Raw genomic sequence first — 15540 nt, forward strand, 5'->3', positions numbered from 1 at the left:
TTTTGTAAATTTTTAAAATTAAAAAAAAATTAATTGTTGATATGGCAATTTACGTGTATGTCACGTCGGCAAAGTTAACAAACGTTAAATTTTTCTATTGATGATTTAACAAACAAATACAAGTTTAAAAGCTAAAAATGTAAAAATTAAATTGGAGCTAAAATGACTTTTTTTTGTATAAAATAAAGTTAGGTCATACCTATAGCAACAACTAGACTATTGCCTTCTATCATTTTTTATTATTGACTAACGGATATCCTCCTTCAACAAACCTATCACAGAAGGTGGTGGATAATCTACTCTGCCTCTATTTATCTTAGCTAGATAATCAACAATTTTGTTCCCATCCCTCTAAATGTGATGAAACTTAACTTGTCAATCCTTGGAGCATCAGTCATATATTATTATGATTTTATCAATACTACTTACTGCTGCTAAATATATTTTTATTTTGATAAATAAGATCATCAACATTTAAAAAAAAATTGTATCAATGAAGCCATGGTTTTTGAATAGCAAGTTCGAAATTTTAAAAATTTTGAGGTTATAGATAAATTTTTTTGAGTTTCAATTGAGATATATTTCGTTAGTTCAATGATTGATTTTATTTATAATTATTTAAATTATATTAAATGTAATTAATATTAATTTTTTTGTTATTAGAAACAATAAGGTTGTTAAAGAGTGAATTAAAAATTAAACAAAGAAAAAAAGTTTTAATTATTACACAAATCAAACCGGTGTTTCACATATAAAGTGTTTTCTAACAATAAAAATAAGGCAACAACTAAACGGTTAAGAACTCAATGCAATAACAACAAATTAGTTAGAAGTAATAACTATAGAATCAAGATCAGTCTCGAGGAGCTTTTGTAATAAGGTTGAGGTCTCTTCATATACCTGTATCTAATCATAATTCCCACTTACAAATTTAATCATTCAATCAGTTATTCTATTGTGTTTTTTAGGGATGTATCGAAAATGAATTTTCCAATTTTGGCATAAAAGTTAACTAGTTAAACACAACTCCAATATCATATTATTACCCGCACCACCAGCTAAGATAGTTTCTACAACTAAAACATTATCACACTCCAGTTTCAATTGTCTAAAACCAAACTCCCATATTAAATTGGGGCCTTCTAATATAATTCTTACCTTATTTTTGAATATTGAATTCTTCCCAATCTGCATAGCAAAACCGCACATCCAATTGACATCATACTCCTCTAATCGCAACAATATTATTATTTTCAAACAATGTACCATCTGTGTTCAACTTAACCCACCCTTTCTAGAAGTCCTCCAGTCAACCTGCCAAAATAAATATTTAATTTCGCATTTATACTTAAATAAACATTTAATATAAATAAATTCTGATAAAAATAAAGACTAAAAATAGTAGGAGAAAAATGTAGCTACGGAGACATTACTTCAGGGACGCTGCCAAAGTAAATTAAGAAAAAGCTGTTTACATTATTTGTAGAAAGGAAAAAGTTTTCTGGTAGCCATTCATTATAAATTTAGAAATCATTTACTGAAAACTGCACTAACCCAAAAGTATGTTTGCTTTTTCTTTAGATTAGTTGATAGATGTAGTTTAATAAATCAAAGTGTGGGTTTGGATGTGAGATTTGGTACGATACGTTTAATTTATCTTTCATCTCACGTTATAGTATCGTTATAGTGTCTAATTTCATCGTTACCGTTATTTTTACACTAACTGCAAGTAAACGCATTGTTCATCCAAACCCACCCTATTAATTCAACTTTAAGTTTAACTCCAAATTCCATTAATTTCCACTTTTAAAATTTGATATTCGAACTTAAATTTAAATTAAATTATTTAATATTAATTGAAAATTGAAAAAAAGGGGTAAATTCTTCAAATTAAACATTATAATATTAAAATTCGAAGAATGAGTCACTAGCTCATTAATTACGTGGATAACATATGTTGAAGAAACAAGGAGTGCAGCACTTCACGATTCCTAGCTCTCTTCCCATAATTCATTTATTTTCTTCCTTCAATTCCTACCAACATTTTTTCAACATTCTATCTACCAAATTTTCTAGAAGGGGTTGGATCCAATAAGTAATACAAAATCCCTGGGTCAACACTAAATCATATACTGAGTGAGTATTTATTTAATTATATCACTATTAGAATGTAAATTGAAAATAATTAAACATAAAAAATAATAATCATAGTGAAGATTTGAATGCACAATGTCCTTTGACATCATTAAATCCTGGCAAAAATCAATCATTACAACAGTGTTTCTTTTGTGGATTTTACTTTCTTTTTAGGAAAACTGTTGGTATTATTCAAAATTCAAAAAATAATCCTGTACATTTTCACAGCGAAAGTAAGTCTATTTTTCTGGTCTTATATGCCCATAATATAATGATATAAGCATGTTGCATGAGATCAAGAGTTTTCCAGTAAGGAATTTCGAAATAAAAATGTTTGATGCAAATTTTGTATTAGGAATTGAGATATATTGATTTCGTTATCCAAGTATTTTTAGATTATCATAAAGGGTTTATATTAAAAATATATTAAAGAGATTAAGCATGTAGGATTGTGAACTAGGAGATACCTAAGGAGATAAGTTTTGTTTTAATACGTATCCTAAAAATGATTTTGAGACTAAAAAAATGTAAAAGATTTCTATGTTTCAGTAATAGAGAGCCTAATTATGTTCAAGTTTGTATGTGTTCAGATATTATGCACATTGTTTGAGTGTTAGTCAACTCATTGAAAAACAATTAAATAACTCATGTGGTATCTTCATAACACCAGACATTGAAGATCTGATGAGCTAGAGATTGTTAGGTATAAAGATTCCAATTTTGCTAGATGCCAAGATAGTATGCAATTTAGGCGAGCTGTCTCTTAGAAGAGTGTTAAGCAAACACTCCTAACTCCTTCCACCATAGAAGTTGAGTTCATAATATGTTATAAAGCATTTAACCATGAAATATGGATGTGAAATTTTGTCAATAGAGAGGCCACTTAAATTGTTTTGTGAAAATAAATTTATATTCTTTTATTTCAATAACAAGCGGAGCACATCAAAATCGAAACACATAAACATTATATTCTTAATTATTAAAAAAAATTCAGAGTAATTATTGATATAGATTCCATTATTGCGAATTTACTTACCAAGGGAATACCACCCAAGAATTTTCATGAGTCCTTGAGGATATTTAGTTTAAGTAAGAGTTTGTAACTTTTTATAAGTTATTTTAGTTTATGGATATTTTAAGGGTTTTTTTTTGTTCAGAAATAAAGCTTATTTGATTTATTCACACCCTAATTTTAGTAAGGCTTGATCTCACTAAGGTTTAAGTAAGACCAGTTGAAAATATACATGTTTAAATCACATTGCGTGTAATTTTCATGCTCCACATTCATACATGATCTATGTCATTTGGTTATGTTAATAAACGTGATAAGGAATGAATTTTCTTACGATATATGTAACGAAAGTTGTATTAGTTCTATGTTAGCATAATTAATGGATGAGGTTGTTCTGAATAACTTTTGGATATGATAGTAAAGTTTTGAACTCAGAAGGTTATATAATGACATGTAATTATAAGGTAATTAGTATATATATATGTGGTCCAAGTGGGAAGATTTTTGGATAATATAAATATAACATAATAATAAGAATAACTACATGTTATTATTTACTATTATAAAATATTAACTCGAATTAAGAGTGATTTAATTTGATTAAGGCTTATTGGACTTTATTTATTAAATAAAGTATGAGTTCAATATGTGCATATACTCTAGTAACTAATTTTTAATTGATAATGGGTTGATTATAAATTAAGGTGCAAAAGTTATATATTCGGGTTATAGTTCTCAAATTACACATACGTATAACTTTTCAAACATCTTATATATCTTTAAAAAACAGAGAGTCATTTTTCCTATGATACTTGTGTATTAAATTAGAAAATCAAAATTATAAAATTTCAATATCTTAAAATACCAATGAATTTATATACATACTCGTATCTAATTTTTATTTTTAATGATCTCATATGACATAACCCGATTTGGTTTATGTACCAATACAATGTTTGTGTTTAATTTAGATGCCTTCCCTGTTAGTTTGCTTTGGCCCCATCCTCATCCATCGTGTTATTTTTTGGATTATCTTGTATAAGAGGGCATATTTGGTCATTTACACCTGCTTTGCTGACTGAATAAAAACAATGTTACCCAGGAAAACCTAGTATGTAAAGATAATACATGCATCCCTTTAAATGATAATAGAGGCAACAAGTGTTTCACATGTGACGATTTTCCCGAATTAAAAATAAAACTATCACAATTTTAAGATAAAGAAAAATGTAATAAATATTCAATTTTTATTATTGAGAGAAATTAATTTACCTAAGCTCCAACATTAACTCTTTTAATTTTCACCTTTAGATTAAGAAATCAATATTCAAATTTGAAGTTGAAGTTGACGATAATGATTTACTCTTCTCTAATTTTATAAAAAAATATTATTTTAATTTTTTTTAGCTTTTAAATTTGTATTATTTATTAAAGTAATAGAAAAGTTAATAAATATTAACTTTTATTGACATGACATATACGTCAACAATTAATTAATTAAAAATAAAAAAAACTATAAAAATTTCAAGGAAAATAAAAAAATATTGAAACTATTTTAAAAGCATAAAAATTATAATAATATTCTATAATTTTTAAAAATTTTAATTAATTGTTAATGTGACATACACATGAATTGTCATATTAACAAAATTAGTAAATATTAATTTTTTTATCTATTTCGAAATATTTTGATAAAAAGTGCAAGGGCTAATTAACAAAATTAGCAAAATTTCCCCTCTTGCTTCCAACGTCCACTACATAAATTAGCAAAATTTTCCAGATTTTTCCATTTATTTTACAGTTAAGATTAAATCTTGAAACCGCGATCCAATGGCCCATAATTTTCCCATAAAAGTATTTATCTTTTTATAATTTAAAATTTGATAATAAAATGGTCAAATTACCCTTTAAACTATATTTTGTTATATTTAAGATATACATTTCAACATTTTTCATCGTTCATATGTTTCCCACGTGGCAGACACGTGTATCCAATATAATCATTGTGGATGTAGATATTATTTTCTTGCGGTATAATTGCAATTTAATCCTTTTTCACTTAATAGAAAAATTACATCTTTAACCCTTCTAACTTTATTTCCATTACAGTTTAGTTTATGCTCTTATTTTAAAATTTTCAACATTATTTTTTAAGTAGTCATTTTCCCACAAGGCCTTTTTTGTATTAAAATAAAATTTTAGCCTTTATACTCTTACAAAATTCCACTTTCAGTAGTTGTTGATCATTCACTTTCCAACATCAACTTTATGTCTCTTAATTATTTGTTAATAATATTCACTTATTTTTAATAACGAAATTTCTAGATGTTACATAAAATAATTTTTTTAATAAAATTGAAATGCCAACTAAACCTTTTTGTACTGCACTTTATGCATTAATTTCTTTTTTATTTCAATCATATCATCTTTCACATCAATTTCTTAGAAAAAGGAGGAACTACGCAATCTTTGCATTGGGACTCTATAAAACCTCTAACCATTCTTCATTCGCTACGTTACAATATACATCGAGGTTTGAGCGTTGTCCCTCTTACTTACAAGTGCTGTGGAGTGTGGAGTTCCGCGTGTTAAAATTTAGAGTACATTTTACTTTTTTTTTATTTAAAAAATAATAAATTAATCTCTATAAATTAAATTAAAAGTTATTTTAATTTTATCGAGATAAACTCTTAATTGATAATATTTTTTAATTTTTAAAAAATTAATTAATTGTTTAGGTGAATTGACATGTGGATATCATATCAATAAAATTAATAGACATAATTTTTTTATCTATTTTAAAGTGATTTGACAAATAACACAAGTTAAAATGTTAAAAGAGATGAAAAATTGAATGAAAGACTAAAATAATTTCTTAAAAAAATTCAACAGCTCTTAAATTAATTATAATTTAAATAAAAAAATAGAAGGACCTTTTTCGAAAGTAGCTGACGTATATGGATAGATTATTTGAAGGAAGATGCCAAAGTAAATGTCACTTTACGAAACTAATAAAAACTCAATATTTAATACAAAACTGTTCACATTAATTGGACTTCTCCAAAAAGTGATAAAAGTTATTGATTACAAGTTAACAATAATAATTTTCTGATAATCTGGCGCAAAATTAGGGGCTGCCCTAAAATGAATTTTCATTTAAATCGTTTAAAATTTTAAATTAGTAAAAATAAAATTGTATTATAATTTTCTTAAAAATATAAAAAAATTGATTTAATCATTCAGAAATTATAAATATATAGGCTATTAAAATGATGAAATTACATTTTTATCATCTTAAGATTTACAATTTAATTTCAGCCCCTTAATTATGGAATTATGCAATAAACAATAATTCAATTTTTTTATGTTTTCCTTAAAACATTTTAAAAGGAAATTATTTAAAATTTATATCTTTAAATATTAATTTTAGTACTTTTTAAAAATATTTTTGGAATAAAAGAAATATAGATTAGAAGTTTAATTAGCAAGTAACTATTATATTCTTAATATATAAGGTTAAAATATGCAACTAGTCCTTGTACTTCACATAAAATGAGATTTAGTCTTTGTACCTAAAAAGTTAAAAATTAAGTCTTTTTATTTTTTTTAATTTAAAAATCTCAACTCAATTATTAAGATCGTAAGTATTTCTATCAAATTTTATCAATTTTGAATTTTGATTAAGCTATTTTGATATGACGAAAACAAAAAATAAACATATTAAATTGACCAATTATGATATTAATGATTGAAAAAGTGAAAGGGTTGAATTTTTAATTTTTAAAGTACATAAACCAAATCCCAAATTCTATATAAGTACAGGGACTAACAACATATTTTAACCAATATATAATTTAAATATTTAGTATTTTGAAATGAATCATATTTTAACCATATGTTGCATGTTTTGTAATTACTCATATCCCTACCATGTGTAAGCATTTTGGTCAACAAATAAAATCATAACTAATATTGAATTTTAAATTAAAAGTTTTCAAAAGTCGAAAGAAAAGTAGTAATAATTACATTCGTGTTGTTTGATAGAAATTTTTTAAAATATTAATTTTTAACAATTTAATTTTTTTCGCATATTTGATAATTCAAGATAAAAATAATTTGATAGGTTTTTTTATTTATAAAAGAAATGTGGAAAATAATAAATGTATAAGAGTTATTTATCAATGGAGAATATTTTTAATTTATTTTATTTTATTCTATAAAGAATTTACATTTAAAATTTTATTTTTATTTAGAATAAAGATAAAATGTAAATTTTTATTTAAAATTTAGATTTTATATTTATCAAACAATCTAATTATTTTCATAATTAATTTTAAGTAATATAACAAATAATTTTATAATTTAAATTCAATTTTTAATATTTAATTTTTTTAATTTATCAAACTAATACTTAAATTTTATTAAATAATAAGAAACGAAAAAGATAGTCTTAATCGCATTAATATTGCATAAATGGTGGGGAAAAGTAGACAATGAAATATGTAGGCAAACATAGAAAGAAGTGGGTTGCAGCCCCTCCACGATCCTCTCCCAATAATTCATTTATTTTATTTATTAAAATTAGTAAATTACAAACGACTTTCCCACCTAATAAGTTTACGATTTTCTTCCAATAATTCATTTAGTTTATTTATGTATTTCTATTTTTTTTGATGGATGCTAATTTATTATACCCATTTAGTTATTTAATTTTTATATTTTAATTTTAAATTAATAGTTGTAAAATTACACTTTGTCCCACTAAAAATGATAAAATTTTGATTTAATCCTTTAAAAATTATAAAGATATAAGCTATTAAAATGATAAAATTACATTTTTAATATTGTAAAAATATACAATTTAATTCCGCCCCCTCCAAAAAATTTTGGCTTCATCCTTGCCTATGATGATAAGACACCAATAGATGGACTCATTTTCGAGGAGTCCAAGACCAATACGTGGACAAGATGTGGCACATCAATAACTACTAGGGAGAACTCACTTTAAAGGCTTTACATGCACCATGAATCGTGTAACACCCTAACCTATATCTGTCGCCAGAACAGGGTTACGAAGCATTATCGGAATATACAAATCAAGTAAACAAAACATGCATTAGAAACGAATCGGGTCTAAATCAGGTACTCATAAAAATTTTCGCAAAATCTAAAATTTTTCCTAGATGCAGGGGTCACATGCACGTGTGGTCAAGCCGTGTGGTTCACACAACTAAGGGACACGCCCATGTCTCAGGCCGTGTAACTCTCTAACTTGAAACACACGCCCGTGTGCTATGCCATGTGTAAATACCTGGGCATTCTGTTTTGAAATTTTAAAGATGCAGGGGACACATGGCTAGGTCACGCACCCATGTGCTAGGTCGTGTGTCACACACGGCTGAGACACACGCACGACTCTCTACCCGTGTGGACGAAAATAGGCTATTTTCCAAGCCATATTTCTCACCCCATTTTGTCATCCTCTTACACCAACACTTTAACACATTCACAAGCTATTATAGGTCATTTAACCTAACTCAAAATCAAGTCTTATACATGATATAATACCTCATATAATCAAGTATACACACTTACTTAAATTACCAAGTTAACATATATGCATATCTTATCAAATATGATAACTTAATTCAATCATCAATATGCCAATATAATTTCTATCAATCAACCATTTCGAACACATACCATGTAATAACCTGTTTTTCAGTGGTGTCGGAAACAGTGGTTTCGAGGCCACCAAATTCGACGAGTAAGTTCGTAAATATTATTATTTTAATTGGGTTTCGGTTAAGTGAATTTGCTTGAATTAAAAGTAATTAGGTATAAGGACTAAATTGCATATAAGGTGAAAGTTGAATTATAGATTAAAGAAAAACTAAAAGGGACTAAATAAGCAATTATTCCATTATTCAGGTGAGGCGGCATAAGTTAAATATATGTGAAATTAATATATATTATATTAAAATAAGTTTACTTAATATATAAGTATATATATTATATATTATAATAATAAAACAAACAAAAAAATAAAGAAAGAAAAAGAAATAGAAAGGTAGAAACGAAACAGATAAGCAAAACGGAAAAACAATGAGAAGGAAACAGACGAAGGGCCTTAGGGTTTCAAAAGTTCCAAATTCAATTTGTTAGTCAATTTAATCCTTTTTTTTGTAATTTTTATGTTTTTGGAATTTCGGTGTCAAATACTACCCGACCCATGTCAAAATTTTAGAAATTATTGACTTTTTAAATGTTGTCTATGTTGAATAATTTTAGTATTAGGGATTAAATTGATAGATTTTCAAGTTAGAAATGGAAAAGGATTAAATTGTAGAATAAATTGTAAATTTTGAGTAATAAAGAATAAATTGTTAAAATTTCAAAATTTAGGGATTTAAGTGAAATTAGAGAATTAAATCTAGTTTAAAATGGAAATTGAAAAAAATATAAAATTTATTGTGAAGAAATAAAATTAATCTTGGTTTAGGGACTAAATTAGAATTTAGGAAAATATTGAATAAAAAATTGAAATATTCGACGTGAAATTGAATTGTATTGTATTGATAAATTTTAATTGTTTTAATTTCGTATTGGAATCCTCGACTAAAACGAAGAAAGATAAAGTCGATGTGGAATAGCTCAGAATTCCTGGTTTATATTTCTATAATCCAGGTTATTAATTGTTGTATTTTGATTTAATGATTATGGTAAGTGGTTGAGGTGAGTATTTTGCATTTTGACATTGAATTGAATTAAAATTGGTTGAATGGATTGAAGTGATATATATATAATGAATATATTGGTTATTGAATTGAAATGAATATATATATGTGTGCAAATATGATAATTGAATTTTGGTTGTATCTGGAAAGTAAAATTAAACTCTACTAACTGTATCAGGCTGAGTCGGATATAGATGACATGCCATAGGATTGAAAGGGTTCAGGGGTTTCTTCGACTTCGAGTCGATGAGACACTGGGTGTAAATTTACTTCTTCGGATTAATTTGATAAGGCACTGGGTGCCAATTTACTTCGGTTTAGCCGATGAGACACTGGGTGTCAATTTATTACTTCGAGTTATCCGATGAGGCATTGAGTGCCAAACTCGTATGTTTTGGTTGGATCTGTGTATCCGTCCGAGTCCGAGTTCGAGTCCGAGTTGTGTTAATAGGGGTAATTAAATGAAATGACACTATGATTGATGTTGGATGATATTATATGTGAAATGAAAATGGGACTGTGAATTGAATTATGGATTAGGACACATGAATTGTGTATTCATGAATTGGATATGGAATGAACATTGTTGTTGTTTAAGTGAAATGCGTATTATATTGTGAGAAGTTATTTTATGGCAAATAATGAGAATTGTGTATGGTATAAAATGATGTATTTTTTATTTGAGTATTGAATGGTTAATGTTATTGTATAAATAAATGTGAATTTTAAATATTCAATTGTGCTTAATATTTAATTGTGCCTATTATATTATCTTGTCTTTAAATATTCGGATTATAGAAATACCACTGAGTTTTACTCAGCGTACGGTTTTGTTTCTCGTGCGCAGGTTAGGTATTTAACTTTTGACCGTCGATTCAGCATGCAACAACGATCCTAAACTCAAATGTGGTAATGTTTATCCTTTGTGTCGGCATGTACCTAGGGTGTCTAAATAATAGTTATTTTGTGATTTGATTGTAAATGAGGTTATAAGTTTAATTTTGGTTAGTTTTGTACATATAAATATGTATTTGTTTTTGAAGCCATATTATGGCATGATAAATTGAACTAAATCTAGATAGGTGCATGTGAATTTAATTCTATGTTTAAGTGCTTGTGGACTAGGCAAAATTGATTTGGATTTGATATGTTTATAATTTGGATTAAAATGATGCTTTGATGACTTGTTTTGATGATATAAAATGTTTGAAATTTCTGTCTGTTTGATCTGTAAACTCCAGTAATACTTCGTAACCAGATTCCAGCGAGGGATACTGGTTGGGGGTGTTACATTTAGTGGTATCAGAGCTTTGCAGGTTAAGCCGATTCTCGAACTAAATCGAGCTTGGAGTTGAGTCTAGAGGTACATGCCATAATTGAGTCGAATTGAGTTGGGATTTGGATGCTGATATTTTTGTTTTTGTTTTATAGTTGAAAATGTCGAATGATTATAATGATTATGTTGATGATAAATATTATGTGTATAAATGAGAATTAGATTTTGAGGCTTTACGACCTTCACCCCCTCACCTGTACAGTCTTATACAACAAAATTTACAAGATTTATATTCATTAAGCTTACAAATGTGAAACTGAAGAGTTCAATAGCTGAATGAATAATAACGCGGCCAGAGTCGAGGATGGGTTAGCAAGTAGAGAGAGTTCTAGAAGAGATACCATATTTTTCAAAAGATTATTCGGGATACGTAATGTCGCTATTAAGGAATAAGTTATTCACGAGTAATCGACTTATTCAGGTATGATATTTAAAGAATGGGTCAACCAGAATTACTTTTGAATTGATTTCTGTAGTGATTGGGATAATATGGGATCATTGATGATTGTAGTAGTCAGTGGGATAGTGTTGAAATTGCAAAGATATCTGAATGCAGCTATTATAGTCGAGTATTTTATAGTGATCTCTTCTGGGCATTCTATAAGTTCATATATTCTCAGAGGTATATGTAATAATTCATCTTCAGAGGTGATTCTTATCGTAAGATAACGTTAGCTAATCATAATGTTAGACAAAATTATTATTAGTCTGGTTGATTCATGATCGGTATTGCTCTATCTTTCTTTGGTTTTCTAATCCATTATGTTAGATAGAAGACTTGATGATAAGGCTCATATGAAGCTATTTTCTATTTCTACTGGTTGATGTTCTGAATTATATATATGCAATTTACATTGTCTCTGTCACAACTGTTTCTAGTGCATATGAACGATATTATTCTTCTGGACTTTAAAGCACATAACCGGAAAATTCTCTCTCAAACCATAGCAGGAAGCTCACAAAGAGCCATTAATTGGGAAGCTCACAAAAAGCCTATCAAGAAGCTTATCCGGGCTATATAATATGAAGCTCATAAGAGCCATAATTAGGAAGTTCACAAAGAACTTTTAATCAGGAAGCTCACGAAGAGCTTTTAATCAAGAGCTTCGGATAGCCATATATCGGGAAGTTCAAATGAGTTATATCAGGACGCTCACAAAGAGCTGCGTTTGTGTCCACAATATATGTAGGATCACAACTGATTATATAACAGGATGGTCACAAAGAGCTGCGGTAATCCGCAACACATGCAAGATCACTATCGATTAGGATGCTCGCAGAAACCATATAATGGGAAGCTCGAGAGGGCTTATAACGGGATGCTCGTAGGAGCTGTAGTGCGTCCGCAACACATGCAGGACCACAACCAATCAGGAAATCCTGTATCCATCGAATTCCATTATTCAAACGGGATTTAATATTTATTGGACTTTGTCGGATATGTAACCAATTTCATATATTTGGCATTTATACAATTCACATACACAACATTGAATTCAAGCATATAAATATACACAATTTAGTTACACGAACTTACCTCAACAAATGTTCGTGTACGTATAATATACTAATCCAACATTTTCTCTTTTCCTTGTTCTAACTCCGAATTTGGTCTATCTGAATCTATATGAATGAATTTAACATTAATTCATGTTCATTTCAATTCAATTCACATCTTAGGTAAAATTATCATTTTGCCCCTAAACTTTTAATTAATGACCATATCGTCCATAGGTTCGAAAAATGAAATTCATGCAATTTAATCCTTATTCCAAGCCTAGTTGATTTTTACATGTAAAGTTTACAGCCCATGTATTTCATAAAATTTAGAATTTTTCCATGAATTTTATATCTTTTCAATTTAGTCCCTAAATCATAATTTCATCAAAATTCCCTTTACAAAAGTTGTTTATCTATTGACAACCTTTCATTTTCTATCATAAAACTTCACAATTCATCTATGTTCATCCATGGAAAAACCCTAATACCTTGATAACTTTGCAAATTAATCCTCGAGATAGCTAGATTAAGCTATTACGATCTCGAAAATATAAAAATCATTAAAAATGGGCAATAATACTTACCTAATCAAGCAAAATAAGTTGGCTTGAGCTTAGGTTTCCATGGCTAGGGTTTTCATGCTTTTAATTTGGGAAAGATGATATAAATGATGATATTTTTATTTTTATTTATCATTTATCACATCTTTTATTATTTCACTTTCCAATTTCATCCTTTTTTATTTTATTTTCCATGGATGAATCATCATCCTTAATCACTAAGCATTTTTAATGGTCTATTTACCATGTAAGGACCTCCATTTTAAAGTTCTATAGCTATTTAATCCCTTTAGCTATTACAACTCAACTTTTGCACTTTGTGCAATTTGGTCCTTTATTAAATTAAACATGTAATAGGTAAAATTTCTTTACGAAATTTTTTATACGACATTACTATCATACTATAGACCATACAATAATATAAAAGTAATTATTTTTCAAAATCAGATTTGTGGTCCTAAAATCACTATTCCAATTTTACCAAAAACGGGCTGTTACAAAACGAGACAAGATACCTTCCTCCCTAAGAACATTCTTAAATCTCTCCTACTCTCATCACCTCACAAACCCTCTATTGAACACCATACTCCGACTATCCTAACCCTCCTACGACTTTCTGCATTCTAGGTGAACCATACCAAACCTCCACAACCTCCTTATTGTGTCAATAATTAGTGTAATGAGCATGGACTCCCTCCTTACCTTAAGAGTCAATCAAGAAAATGGATTAAAAATTCATGGTCCTACTCGTCTATTTCTTATGTTAATTCCACTGAATTTCATTTCACATATTAAGAAAAAAAACAATTGAATCTCTCTTATTAAATTGATTTGGGAGGTATAAAATTGTAGAAAAGTTGTAAAATTATGGTTTAATTCACTATTCGACTCTTGAAGAATTAAAAAAATGTTTTTGAAAGACGCATTAAGATAAACTTTTAAGTTCTGTTTGGTAGAGTAGAAAGAAAATTGGAAGAATGGAAAATTGAATGGGTAGAAAACTAGAAGAATGGAAAACATTAATTTTCTTTTCATCCATTACTTGATAGAGTCAAAAAAAAATGAAAAAGAAAAAAAATAAAACATTTAAAAAATACATAAATTTGAACTCACATACATTTCTCTCTCATTTGAAAGGATTTATTTTTCTTTCCCCTCACTTTTCTTCCCAAATATAACCAAGCACACTCAAATTTTATTTTCTTTCTACTTTTCCACCCAACCAAACACACCCTTAACTCTTAGTTTTACATAAAAAAATTTGACTCTTAAATTGTAATTAAATAAACTTTAAATATAACTAATTTTCTTATCTAAAATAATAACTTATTTAGATAAATAAAAATATAGCTAAAGGTATGTGGGCACAATTATTTGAATCGACGTAACGTTTGAGGGAAATCAGCTAAAATTGACTTCATTTGTTGTTATTAGTATTATTATTAATCTAATAAGTACAAAACTATTTTTATCAACTGGACACTTCCAACAATGTTTTGTGGTACCTATTGTTTATAAATTTACAAACAATTTGCTCAAACTGCATTATTTTTCAACTTTAAAAATTTGTTGGCTTTGTAATTTTGTTTATTTAGGCTTGGTTTTTTTTATTTATAAATTTAGCGCACTCGAAAATTTGTAACATTATTAATATAATATTTAATATTAAAAAAAATTTATAAGAAAAATTAAATTAATTCTTATTTAGCGACAAATCGAGGTGTCTAATCAGGGTTACCAACCTTTCTTGCTTTACCAATATTGGTCAACATTGATTTTCTTGCCAAATAAAAATAAAATAATTTTAATACTTTTTCCATCTATGGCAATCAATTTTCCCTGTATCTTAACATTTTTGGATGGTTGGAACGGTGTTTATTTTCGGTGCGTTGGCTTTTGTAGAAAAATTTAATCTCACCACACCTCATTGATTCTCAATTTCTGACTGGGGGATAAGGTCATCAATGGAGATACAAATCTCCGGTGGAATGGAGTAATTTCTATTTTACCCTTTCAACTTCTTCTTTTTCCTCTAATTGTAGTTCTTATTTTAATTAAATTATTTTTTATAGAAATATAATATTTTAAATAATTTATCATCAAATCATATTAATTTAAAAAATTCATCAACTATAAATAATAACTAGAAATAATTTATCATTCAATATAGTAAATAATTTTAAATGATTATAAATCATTTAATTAAAGATATTTATAAAAATATAGTGATAGATATTATTTTGTTAAATAAAACTAAAA

This window comes from Gossypium hirsutum, chromosome D08, assembly GCF_007990345.1.
Source record: "Gossypium hirsutum isolate 1008001.06 chromosome D08, Gossypium_hirsutum_v2.1, whole genome shotgun sequence".
NCBI classification, from domain to species: Eukaryota; Viridiplantae; Streptophyta; class Magnoliopsida; order Malvales; family Malvaceae; genus Gossypium; species Gossypium hirsutum.